Here is a 13513-nt window from a genome sequence, read left to right as displayed (position 1 = left end):
AAGGCCTAAATATTAAAAAAAAAAAGCGCAACAATTGCGATAGTCGTTGATGCAAAATTTGAGTGCAGACCTCCACGTAATGTAGTGTTTCAATATGCGGGGATAAAGAATTTGAGAGACATGTTTTAATATACAGGATCCATTATGAAAGTAATGCGCATGATTTTATTATGACGCGACTATCCATAGCAGCGCGGTAACATCGGTCGGGAAATGTGGCGAGGGTTCTACCCTGCCAACATCCTGAACATGTCCACATTTGCGGTACATGAGATAATGACCGAGGATCTGCAGATGCTGACGGTCTGCACGAAGATTGTGCCGAAAGTGCTGGCAGAAGATCAGAAAAAAAGTTCGAGTTTTGCGCTGTAAAGGATTGTTGGACTTGGTTAAAATTAGCCAGACTTTCTTACTCTGTTGTAAGCTGAGACGAATCCTGGATGTTCAAGTACGATCCAGAATCGAAAAGGCAGAGCAGCAAAAAGCCCACAGCCCCCGTTCATCCGTTCTACTACTCACTAAAGCACTACTCTCTTAATTTGTGCCCCTGCTAGGCTATACTCAAGTCTCCTAAAACATGCATAGAATGCAGTCTGAGCAAGGTGCCGTGTACTGTGCGATGTCGTTACACGTTAAAGGACCTCAGACGGTTCAAATTTGTGGAGCCTTTCACAACGATGTCTCCCATAGCCGGAGTCGCTTAGGGACGTTAAGCTCCATAAACCCATAAACCGAACATTCACAAAACCAAATTTGCAATGTTCAGGCTCCTCTTGGGAGAAGGCAGCAGAGCAGGTAACACCAACACAAAGCACAAGAGGCACACACACAGGCACACAAGGACTACGCTTTGTGCGTGCTTTGGGCTTTGTGTTGGTGTTACCTGCTCTGCTGCCTTCTTCCAAGAGATGTGTGACCAACTAGCTCCTCGTTCGACTCTATTATTGTTGAGGCTTCTCCTCATAATATTTAAGTACTGCGGAGAAGCGCAGAGTAATGATGTCAAGGATGGTGAACTTTCAAATTTCAATCCCCCTAAACACACCCTGCCCTAAGCCATCGAATGACGCTAAAAAAACGCCGTTAATGTGAAATATTTGAAGCATTCTGGATTCATCTTTTGAAAGATGATTTTGTAAAGCAGCCCTTCTGTCGCGCTATTGCCAAAGGAACTCGCGTATGGTATAAAAACCCCATTTCCTTGCTGAAATAAACACCTGCTGGAGGTTAGCGCTTTGCGTGTCTTCTCTCTGTGTCCGAGCTTTTTTTTTTTAGTTTTTTTTTCCCTTCCGTGCGTACATTTTCTTTACCACAGTAAACTCGGCGTAGCTTGCACCGCCGTACTAGTCATTCGACGGACACCGCAAAAACATTATTCAAAAAATAATAAAGGTGGAGGGGGGGAGGGCACACATAAGATCCTGCTTCAAGGATTTGACGTGATAGCTTTACTGAATGTCGTCTGCGTCTCCCCTTGCTGGCCCTCGTTGACGTATACATGCAATTTGTTATAGTCAAAATTTGAATTATGCACAATAGCTCTTTGGTTTTTCTCTTCCGTGTCGGTTTCGAGTAACAGTTACAGTGAAATCTGGTTAGTTGGACCTGCAAGGAAACAGAAAAATGTTCGAATTATCAGAAAGTTATAATCTTCTAATGGGCCCCCTTAATGTCGAAAACCGTTTGTTTCACGGTAAATTTATCGAATGAATTTCTGGAATATGGTTGTTTATACATCTGAGAAGAAACCTAAGCAACAACGACAATTTTTCGTAGGGTCGTCAAATGCTTTGCCTTGCGCACACTCTCGGATGTGCAGAACACTTAAGTGCTTCCCCGCCCCACTTCGCACGCGACGCAGAAGCAGGGGTGCCTCTTCAGCAAATGGCCCCGTCGCGTTTTGAGAATGCTTCACCGCAGGAAAATGAAACTTCCCCAAACAAAACCATGCGGTGAAGTATCCTGAAAACGTGATGGACGATTTCGTTTACTCGAAGAGTGGTTAAAGCACTTAGGTGCAAGAAAGAGGAATCTGAGTAGGCATGATTGTTTGATTGATTAAAACTTTAATTTCCACCGATTTAAGAGGCCCCCTACTCCCCGCTCCTGGCACGCAGGCCTGAGGAACGGGGGCTGGAACCTCCGCGACTAAGGACTGGCGAATATACATTGGTTATTCGCGGCCTCAGCCGCCAGGCGGACGGCTTTCTGCTGGTCAGCGGGGATGTCGCTTCGCAGCAGGGTTACCCAGGCTTCTCTACTTTTAATGTTGTCCCTAGCGCCCGGAGACTTAGGGCATTCCCAAAGTATATGGTCGAGGGTCCCCCTCGCTTCGCAGGCTTTACATTTATCGTTTTTTCTCTCATCTATCTGGGTGTGAAACAACCAGACAGGGTTCGGGAAATTTCCGGCTTAGAACGGCATGACGTCATCCAAAAATGAAACTAAAAGACTCCTGATGCGCAAAGCAGCGTTAAAAACGATGCGACGGGCTAATGCACGCGCCCGATGACAGCGGCGGGATGGCGTGGGTTAAAGAAGCTGTAGCTTTCCCCGCATGACTGCAAAGAGTTGTCTCCAAGTATAGCTAATTACATGTCTTCATGTTAGGGATTTTCAGAACTCGAGCTCTACTCCTTGCTCTGCGACTTGCACATTTTCACCTTATACGATTCACCTTGAGCCGAGACACGGCGTAGAGGTGAGCTCCAGAAATTGCGACCAAGTGAGGTTTTTAACGTGCAGTAAACACGTGACTCGGCAGGAGGTCTAACAATTGATTCGCCGGCGATCGGTTTCAGTCTCACCGCGAATGAGGTTCGTACGAGTTTGAGTGCGTCAGAACTTCGGCGCAGGCGTCAGGCTTATGTGTAGCCATCTTAAAAGAGCTCACGCATGGAAAACTATATGGTTTAAACGGGATAAACATCTGCAATATTTTCTCGTCGCACCTCTTTAGCTGCATTCGGAGGAAAAAACAAATGCGAGCATTACAGAAAGAGGACTGGAACGGCCTTTAGACAGTCAGAACAGAGCAATCTGGATGTGTTCGACTGGTTGTTTGCGATCGTTCGGATCCCACTTCGAGCGCTCTCAGTCGCCCCGGCCTCTCGGTTGATAGCAAGCTACAGTTCCGGTCACGGGGCGAACCGCCTGCTATCCGCGCCCGCGCGGTATGTGCGGGACTCTTCACCCGTGTATTTGTGTAGCTGGAGACCGGTGTTTCTGAGTTCTGCTGTATTCTAGTGCGTGCTGTATTCTAGTGCCAAAAAAAAAAAGAAAGAAACCCTCCTTAGATATACTAGTGAGGCCTTCATTAGTGTTGTCGCTGCTTGAAGCCACCAACAATAGAAGCGAACGCAGCGAGAATTCTGACGGCGGCATCAGTCGGGCCTGTGAACAGAAATTTGTGTATCTATTCGACGTTCTGTGCAGAACTGCCAGTTATGGAACTGCCAGTCCACCTTTTGTCCCTCGGATACACAGCATGCAGTGGGTCATCTGCCATAAAAGCCGAATCACAGTTTCTTTCGTTTGATAAGTACTATGACTTGGAAGTCCCAGTCTGATTTTACTCGCTGTTTTTTCAGGTTTGTTTAGCAGCCGAAAAATAACGAAGGCATAATGAAAAAGAAATCGGTCTCTATAGCAATGTATCATGTCTATTTGCCTCCCTACGCGAAGATAGTAATCTGGTATAAGAAAAGGGATCAGCTGATATTATCCATCTATTCATCAGCACTGTGCTCGTGATGCTTAAGGTTGAAGGTTTTGTATTTATGCATGCTTATTTACCAGGTATGCTGCTAACAAAGCATTCATGTGAGAGGTAGATGTGCTTTTGGACATTGCTGAATCCGCCCAACTATGTGTCATCGACAGAGTGTTTGACTTGCTATGCTGCGTGCACCGCAGGTTGCTTATTTCCGAGCTGACAAGGATGCTGTAGCAAATGATTTTGAAGTAATTAAAGCAACATGTCGGTGTGCTTCTAAATTTAAGCAAGAACCATAGCACAGCATAGCATGGCATAGAAAAACTTTATTAAGATCCAATTAAGTATCAAGAGGGCTGCCTTGACCTCCAGTCCTTGTCACACTGCCGAGATTCTTTGGCACCTGGCGGCCTCGAAGACTTGTCTGACTCTTTTAGCGATATCACGCGGTTCTGCAGACTTAGCAGATGGGAATACACAGAACCGCATAATAAGCTTAGCAAGAAGCAGGATGCAGCATGGAGACAGCTGTAGGTGGATACCTTTCCTAACACAGCCACACTGAGTAGGTTATTTCAAGCCTAAACGACGGAAAACGTAGGGAATGTGAGAATTGGTGACCGCAGCCCATATGATGTGGGCATGCGCCCAAGCCGCTATACTTTATTCGACAGTAAGGAGCCATGTGAAGGGTAATTACACAAGAACTCGAAGAGCAAGAAAGGCCAAATAGTGCAGGCCTTTCACAGCACTACATACTGATTCCTTGCGGTTCTGCCACCAGTGGATAATGGGAACAGTGGCGATGTAAACCCTGCCTGCTAAAGGTAGATGGATGGTTGAAAGCTGAATTACAGCCAAACAGGCTTGAACAGACAAAATCAAACTTGTCTAGAGTACTATAGCGGTGGGCTGAGGAGAAAACAAAGTGAAATTTTACCCCTTGTGTGCTCAAGCAGTTTCGGGACGTTTCAGCTTGTGTTGTTCACAATTCTGCTGAACTATGCATTCAATTTAAGCTGAACAAACATGCTTCTGAATTTCGCTTGACCTTCAAAAAAACTCTAGATAAGTGTGACCGAGCCTGCAACGTATTTAATCCAATTCTTTGGCGTGTCTCAATGAGTACAAGTGATACATATTAGCCAGTAATAGAGAGATTTAGCATACCGTGATCCGCGATCCGCCACTGTGACTCTATACCGCTCGTGGGCGGGGCGCACAAGCTGATTGGTTCCGATGCGGCAGGTCAATGTGCCGACATCCAGTATGTGGCGCCATCTATCGGCATCAAAGTGATCTGGGCATGCGCAATGGAACGCCCGCTGGCGAATCGCGGTAGCGGATCGCGGATCACGCTGTGCTAAATCTCACTAATATCACATGGTAGTGAAATGTATGGGCGCATTCTTTCTTATTGAAGTACTTGGGTTGGAAAATTTTTCACATATTGACACGTAGTGGTGACAAGGCCGTACACGCCAAAAGAAGACACAGACGTGATGGTACTGAAATAACCCTTTATTGGGGCTGACTTGCGCCCGCGAAAGAACTAAGCAACTCGGCGGCGGCGATAGCAACAAACGTGCTCGTCGGTCGTCGGATAAAGAATCCCGTCCCACTCGGCAACGCTCAATTTAAAGGCTGCACATAACAATCTAGATAACGTCGCAAACAGCTACCAGCACGGGCTGGAACATTGTGGAAAGACACCCGAGGGGCCGGAACCTTCGACACAGATCTCGGTGCATCTTGCGCTACAACAAAACTGATAAAGGTGTGACTCGCGACATCGAGCATTAACAAACAAAGAGTACGGAACTGATACGCGGCCCAGAATTAGAGTGATAAGCCTGTATGCCGGCGGTTGTTAAAAAACAACAAATACTGTTTTGAAGGTTTCGGGGCATTATTCCCCCCTTAAAAAAGGCTGTGGCTAAAGGTATGTCGGACGGACCCGATCGATGGTCTTAAAGGTACGTCCGACGGATTCGGTGCGTTTTTCTTCGGGATACGACGGACGGATCCGGGAAATATTTTTCAGAGGTACGACGGACGGACCTGATCGGTAGGGTTCTGCCGACGGACCCAACGCATTTTTCTCCGATATGGGCCTTGGGATCCGTCGGGAAAGCCGGACGGATCCGAGATCCCCAGATGTGGTTGTAGCAAATAGTAACGTTGGTAGCAACAACATGGTAGCCATATGTAGCCAAATCGAAGTTGGTATGAGGTGTACGTGCGAGGTGCAAGAAGTATGTACTACATACTGCATGCGTGAAGTGTAAAATTACAAAGAATAGTACAGTGGCAAGAATAGTGCCTAGAATGGGTGATATACTACGTGATGGCATGATGATAGATTTACGTGAGTTGGACCGCGGCAGGGTGGCAAGCACGACCTGAGCGCAAGCTCATGTAATCGCGGTGTTGACGGCCAGCCCGCGGCCCGCACGCCCGCTCATTTGGTCCTCGTTATTATGTGGATTAACGTCTATGACGGTCGTTATGTAGTTATGTAGTTTTGATTCTTCAAAGTTTCGTCACTTCCATCTGTGATAAGATGCGTCACGTAACGCATCGCTTTCTGCTCGCATTGAGGTTTGGTGCTGCAAGTTCTACTTAGTATGTACATATACAAGCGGCGCTGAAAAAGCTGGGTGCCGCCGGAGTGTCTCTAGCCCAAGCATCGCGTCATTCGTGTTTGTTGGAGGCGTGGCTTGTGCTTACCGTGAGATGCTGTGATGTACGAATTACGCCCTACTAGAGTGCTGTGTGAGACTACGAAGAGTGCTGTGATGAGTGCGCCGATGTCCGGACGGACATCAGTGTGTCCGTTTATGATCGGCGATGTTGCACGTGCATGTCAGTGTTTATTAGGTGCAGTGGTAATTTATTTACACGCGCTGTGCAACAATCAGACGAAAATAAGTCATCGACAATTTGTTAGCCTGCACTACAGAGCTCAAAACTCGGAAAATGGGAATGCACATGATGCAGTTTTCGCATGTTGGAGTGGACCGAAAAATAAGTGCCCAGCCCACACCACCGGGATGCGCATTACTACAGGTGAAATGGTTCAGGTTTCTGTAAAATAGCTGCCTGGAACAGCACCTTCATAAATGTTCAGGCTTTGTACTATTGTTGAAGGCCACTTTATCATTAATAAAGGAACGAATATGCTTTATGTGTTAATGACTAGTGCTTTTTCAACATATGTTCTTTTTTTTTCGTTTTTCTTTAGTTTCCTTTGTTTTTCATGCTAGACAAAAACAAATAGTACACTTTTAAACTTGTCAGTCCAAAGCTGAACATGAATATCTGCCATGCATGTGACAGCTTTAATGCTAGAAAGGTTGACGTGTATAGCATGTACGTAGACGCTGCGACATCTTAGTGGCACGTTCGGCTACTTGCCCCAAGGTCGTGATGTTTAATGCCAGTGATGGCAGTCGCACTTTGGTGCAGGTGAAATGCAAATGCTTCTGTTTCCTGCAAGATGTCAACGCAAAGTACAAAGCCTGGGCAGTCAAATTAGTCTGGAGCTCACTACGGTATTTTTCATAGCTACATATGTCACTTTAGGATGTGAAACCCTACATGCCACAGGTAGGCTGCATTGCTTTTTAGATTTTGTAACCTCTCATCTATGTTTTGCAACATTTGGTTAATTTTAGTTCTCAAACAGTTGTTAAAGATGAAACCGAAGCAGCTCTTGGCATGGTTTCCTGCTTGGATTATTTTGCTAATTGCAGTTCTTTGAAACTTGCATCAATGCTGGACAGTTAAAATAGCAGGCAGTTGAATTACAGAAATGATGTGGATCGTGCATTTCAGTTCTGACAAATGGAAAGTAACGGTCCCTTCCTTGCATGCATAGGTGCCCTTAGACAAATACATACTCGGGTGTGTGATTGTGACGCATATCAAGGGTCAACAGAAGGCCATGTGGAGCCAGTGTGATATTCATGAAGGCTAAAGTAAAATTGTACAACAGCTGCTGTACCATGCAGAAAAAAATTGATCATTTAGTGTATGATTAACTGACCATGAATAGCATCTTACTCAGAGTATGATGTGATATATATCTGGCTTAGCATCCCAAAATAACTACGGCTATGAGGAACACAATAGTTGAGGGCTCCGGTATAATTTCGACCACCTGGGGTTCTTTTACATGCACTGACACCGCACGGTGCATGACTGCCTATTGTTTCGCCTCTATTGAAATTCCCCTGCTGTGGCTGGAACCAAATCTGCATCTTTCGGTTTAGCAGCCAAGCACTCTAACTACTGAGCCAGCATAACGGGGCCAAGTATCAAAATGCATGCCATTACATTTCCTTCTAGCCGGTGGTTTTCTTCACAGAACTAATGTATACAAGGAAAAGTAAATAGCAAGAAAACACTAGTTTTATTGCACATTATATTCACATTTCAGCAAACATTCTCTAGGAAAACATTTCTCATAATGTTTGCATGGAAACCATGAACATCTTACAAAAACAAAACAATGCACTTACTCCACTCCAATTATTAATGGGCAAGGTTGCATCTATGCTACTACACTGCACTTATCACAAAACCACAAGCCCCATCTGCTTTGGCCAATCACTTGATGAAACTAACGGAGACAGATGTCGCACACCACAGACTGGTCGTCTCGCAACATATCTCTGCATATGTTGCATTTCAATTCCATGCCTTTCCACTTAGCTTCAACTGTTGCCAGCATTACTAGTCACCCATCTTTTCTGAAGTTCCTTTTTACGCTGTTGGGATCAGCATCCTTGTTAACGATGGTCTCTGGAATTTTCGATGCTATCATTTTCACATCTTCCTCTTCTGGAAGAACGAAGGAAATGACAAGCTTTGAGCAGAAAAAAAATTAGGGAGACTCCAAATCTCCACCTGTAGGGGTATGATGTGCCAGCGTTAATGGTTCTTGTCTGCAGATCCCACTGTGGATTCCCGTTAATTTACATGCCCTTTGCTACAAACATAATTACTAATTTCTTAATTCATATCTCTGTTATCTCAGATATACTCATTAGCATACGGTCGTAGGCTGCCCTGTTAGGTGATAGACAACCTGGCATAGACCTCTGTAAGCCTCAACCTTTCTTAATTGGAGCTGAAACGTCCCAGAACATATTTCAAATATAACTTTGTAAGCTTGACTTAACAGCTCCTGCCATGTCGTGTGGCCTCGTAACATTTAGCTCATGGCACTTTTGGCTTGTGCACAGGGGTCATCTGTTAAATACTGGTTAACATGCATGAAAAATACATTTTCACACAAACTGGTGGCAAATGGTCAAGTGGTGCACTGCAGATTCTGAAATGTATACCTATATGCATGCAAGGATCGCATCATATAACATGATCAAGAGTTCTATCAGTACCTGTAGTTACATAGCATTTCAATGCCCATTAAAGGACCACCTCAGACAATGGTTGTTGTTACCACAAGACCTGTTCTAACAGCGCACTGACACCATTCCACTGAGCGAGATACCCTAGATAGCTCATGATTGTGGATCTCATTTATTTCTATGACTTCCAAGGAGTTCCTGTCGTCAGAAACCCTACACTTTATGAAATCGGGACAGTTGTCTTGAAAGGTGATGAAATAACCAGGTTACCTTGATGCAATGCTAAATTACAGAGGGTGAATATGCTGCATGAAGATACCAAGAAGCTTGTACAAAGAAAAGTGAGAGTGAAATAGCAGGATTTTTGAAACATTGAAATAAACTACAAACTATACTTGTCAAACCTGTCATTAAGGAATGGAAATCATGCAGTAATCAAAAACACAACATGGAGGCCATTTTAGGTCATCTTTACAAAACACATACCCACACCTCACACACAGCTTCATACTTATGAAAGAGGACGAACCAATATGCAAGGAGTGTGGAGATGAACTAACAATAAACCATATCTTACACGTGCGCCAGAGTCGACAAAATAAGAGGAAACATTTTGTACAATTTTGAAACAGATCCCTTTCCATCCCAGCATGATCCTAGGAGAGACGTGCAAATTTCCTGCATTTTTGATTTCCTAAAATGTTTCTGAACAAGCTACATCCTAAAGAACATTTTAGTCATTACACACAAAATAAATACATTAAACCTTGTTCTTGGTGCATGGCAGCATTAGTCGCTTATGCACCATAAAAATCAACACAATGCTGTAAGGTATACCTTCGTTAGCTATGTTATATGAGACAAGCTTTCGGTCTGGTGTGGTCCTTATTCACGTGACAGCGCTGTCATGAGGGTCTATGTCCCAGCGATCGGAAAGTGACCTATTCCAATAATTTTACAAACTGAAGGCGATTCTACAGATTTCTAAAGACTGGAGTGCTCAAATGTTTTATCAACGTCCGCCTGCTTTGACAGCCTGGAGTGAAACTGTTGAATAGAATGCATTTTTGTACATTTAACGCGTTTCTGAAGGCGTTGCTTTCAATTACGGGACCCACAAAAAGCAGCTGAATGTCAAACGCCGCCTAGGTAGGCTTTTTAGCAAGACAGCGGTGTAGCGTGAAAAATCGCTCCGCCGGTCCATCGCTGGCGCCGCTGACTTGACAGGCGAACTGTTCAAACTTATAGCTACTGACCACACCTGAAACACTGAATTGCGCATGATCAAGGCAGAATTTCTCTAACACTGAGCACTGGTAGCTATCGATTTCGCTCCCAATATTGTGAAAATCTGTCCTCTCTTCGATCATTGATACGTCCACGGTTGAACATTTATGCGCCTCGGTGTAGGCCAGCCGTTGGAACATGGATGCGTGGTTGTAGCAACGATCACTTGCATGGTACACTCTGCAAAATTTCAAGATTCCGCTTCTGCAACGAAATGTGCAGCGCACATTTTCTACCGCGTACCTAAGTCCGGCGATGCATGCATATCGATCCCGATCGTTTCAAAGCTGCGCGACCGTTCAGTCGGGTCACGCTAACCTCGAGCATGCGGGGGTTTAAACTACATGTACGCAAAATTCAACGACAAGAAAAAGATGCAGGCTAAGCACTTTAGTCTAGTCTTCCCCTAAATACCAAATAACATTGCTGTTCACAGAGAATTCGGATCATTCGCGCTTCCGGCTTTCCGGGTGTGCATTCTTGCGGTGCGGTGCAGTAGGTCTTCGCCTCGACGAGTCGATGTGCAGCTCGCCGCAGTAGTAGCGCAGGCCTCTAGTAGATTCGGCATGTCTTCTGCCACGGCTCTGAGGTAGAATTTAAACGAAGAATTTAGCTAGAAACATCCTGTTTCCTCGGTCTGCATGTGAGGAACGAGCATAATGCCATTTCACATACATACTTTGGACTGCCGAATGTTCTGCACGGCGAGGTGTGTGTGTGTTGTGCCGGCGCTAGATCTTCGGAGGTCGATGCAGGACCTAAGACAGCGTAAATGCTAGGAATAGCTCGCTCGCATTACGGGCAGATCGAGGTGATAGTTTAGTGCGAAGCGAAAGCTGCTCGTGAATGTGCTTATCATCGATGCCAGCTGGTGGAGCTGGTGCAGTACGTAGCATCGCCTGCAGCTATGTGCGTGGCAGCGATGCTTGCCGTACACAACCCTAAGTGAAGACCGTGATCTATGTTAGAACGGATGCACTCTTCGTAGCACCTCATCGAGAGTCGCGGCTAGCTGATATCATAGCGTAGCAAGCGGAATGTGGCCGCGTTCGACGTGCGTATATCCATGAGCCTGTATATCGACGTCCGCCGTATCTTTACGAGAATCGAATGGATACGTCGGACGTACCTTTAGACACTTCGCTTAAAAAAACATCGCCTCGATGTTCCAAAACAAAGAAACTTAAACATAAACACTGCAAAGTTTAAACACCACAGATTCTTTAACGTGCGTAATAAGGCTTCAGTCGTACAACATGTACAATTTCTGGGCGTGCGCGTCGCCGTTGTGATGCTGACGTTCCGTCGGGAATGACTTCATAGTCCAGTGGTCCGACGCCGCAAATGATTTTGTATGGCCCCAAGTATCGACGCAACAACTTTTCACTTAATCCACGACGGCGAATTGGTGTCCATACCCACACTTGGTCTCCTGGATTGTACTCTGCGTGGCGTCGTCGTAAATTGTATCGTCGGCTGTCGGTGCGCTGTTGGTCTTTAATACGTAGCCGAGCGAGTCGTCGGGCTTCCTCTGCACGCTGCAGGTAGGCGGCGACGTCAAGGTTGTCTTCGCTGGTTACGTGCGGCAGCATTGCGTCGAGCATCGTCGTGGGCTCCCTGCCGTACACAAGCTTAAACGGGGTCGCTCTGGTCGTCTCCTGGACTGCCGTGTTATACGCGAAGATTACGTACGGCAAGATGGCGTCCTAGGTCTTGTGTTCAGCGTCGACGTACACAGCGATCATGTCCGCGATCGTTTTGTTCAGGCGCTTCGTAAGGCCATTGGTCTGGGGATGGTACGCAGTTGTTCGTCGATGGCTTGTGTGACTGTATTCCAGGATGGCTTGCGTCAACTCTGCCGTAAACGCCGTTCCCCTGTCCGTGATGAGCACTTCTGGGGCGCCGTGTCGCAAGAGAATTTGTTCGACAAAAAATTTGCGGACTTCTGCCGCGGTACCATTTGGTAATGCTCTTGCTTCGGCGTAACGGGTAAGGTAGTCAGTGGCCACGATGATCCACTTGTTACCCATAGACGAAGATGGAAAGGGGCCGAGGAGATCCATCCCAATTTGTTGAAAGGGCAGGATTGGGGGCGGAATGGGGTTTAGTAGTCCTGCTGGTCTGATCGGCGGCGTCTTGCGTCGTTTGCACTCACGACACGACTTCACGTAGTGGGCAACTTCGGCAGGCAGTTGCTTCCAGTAATACTTCTCCTGGATTCGACGCAACGTGAGCGCAAATCCGAGGTGGCCTGCTGTGGGCTCATCGTGCAACGCCTGCAGAATTTCTTGCCGAAGGGGTTTAGGCACTACGAGAAGCTGCGCGGTCTTGGTGGGTGCGAAGTTCTTCTTCACGAGGAGGCCATTGCTTAACGTGAAGGATGATAAATGTCGCCTGAACACACCAGGAGGGGAAGCGGTCTTTCCTTCCAAGTAATCGGCTAGCGCTTTCAGCTCAGGGTCTGATCGCTGCTGTTCTGCGAAAATGCTGGCGCTTACCGGTCCCAAAAAGGCGTCGTCGTCATCGTCCTTCGGGGGAGCATCGACGGGAGCGCGGTATAAGCAGTCTGCGTCGGAATGCTTCCGGCCCGACTTGTAGACTACAGTCATGTCAAATTCTTGAAGTCGTAGGCTCCATCTGGCAAGGCGGCCGGAAGGATCTTTCAAATTAGCCAGCCAGCAGAGCGCGTGACGGTCGCTTACCACCTTGAATGGTCGGCCGTATAGGTATGGACGAAACTTAGAAGTGGCCCAGATGATTGCAAGGCCCTCCTTCTCGGTCGTCGAGTAATTGACTTCGGCTTTTGTGAGGGACCTGCTAGCGTAGGTGTGACGATCCCTCCCATGTGTCCCCGCCAGAGCGTCTTCTCTACGGCAGCCGAACCGGTCTGCGTGGGGGAAGAAGCGGGAAGGGAAAGAGTTAATAAACGCTCTCCCCGCGTACAGCGAGGAGGGCCAGTTTGTCTCCCGCTAGCAAGGTGTACAGTCTCCTTTCTGGGCGCCTCATCCCGCGCCCTTCTCAGGGCACGTTGGTGACCCGGGCATAGACGTCTTCGGGCTCGGCCCCTAACAACCCCATAACAATTCTGGCGACGAGGTAAAAGTTCTTAAGGCATTGCATTACAATTCCTGCAATC

The sequence above is a fragment of the Amblyomma maculatum genome, chromosome 9, assembly GCF_055883805.1.
Source record: "Amblyomma maculatum isolate TAMU_Amacu chromosome 9, ASM5588380v1, whole genome shotgun sequence".
NCBI classification, from domain to species: Eukaryota; Metazoa; Arthropoda; class Arachnida; order Ixodida; family Ixodidae; genus Amblyomma; species Amblyomma maculatum.
Note: the sequence above shows the minus strand (reverse complement) of the source record.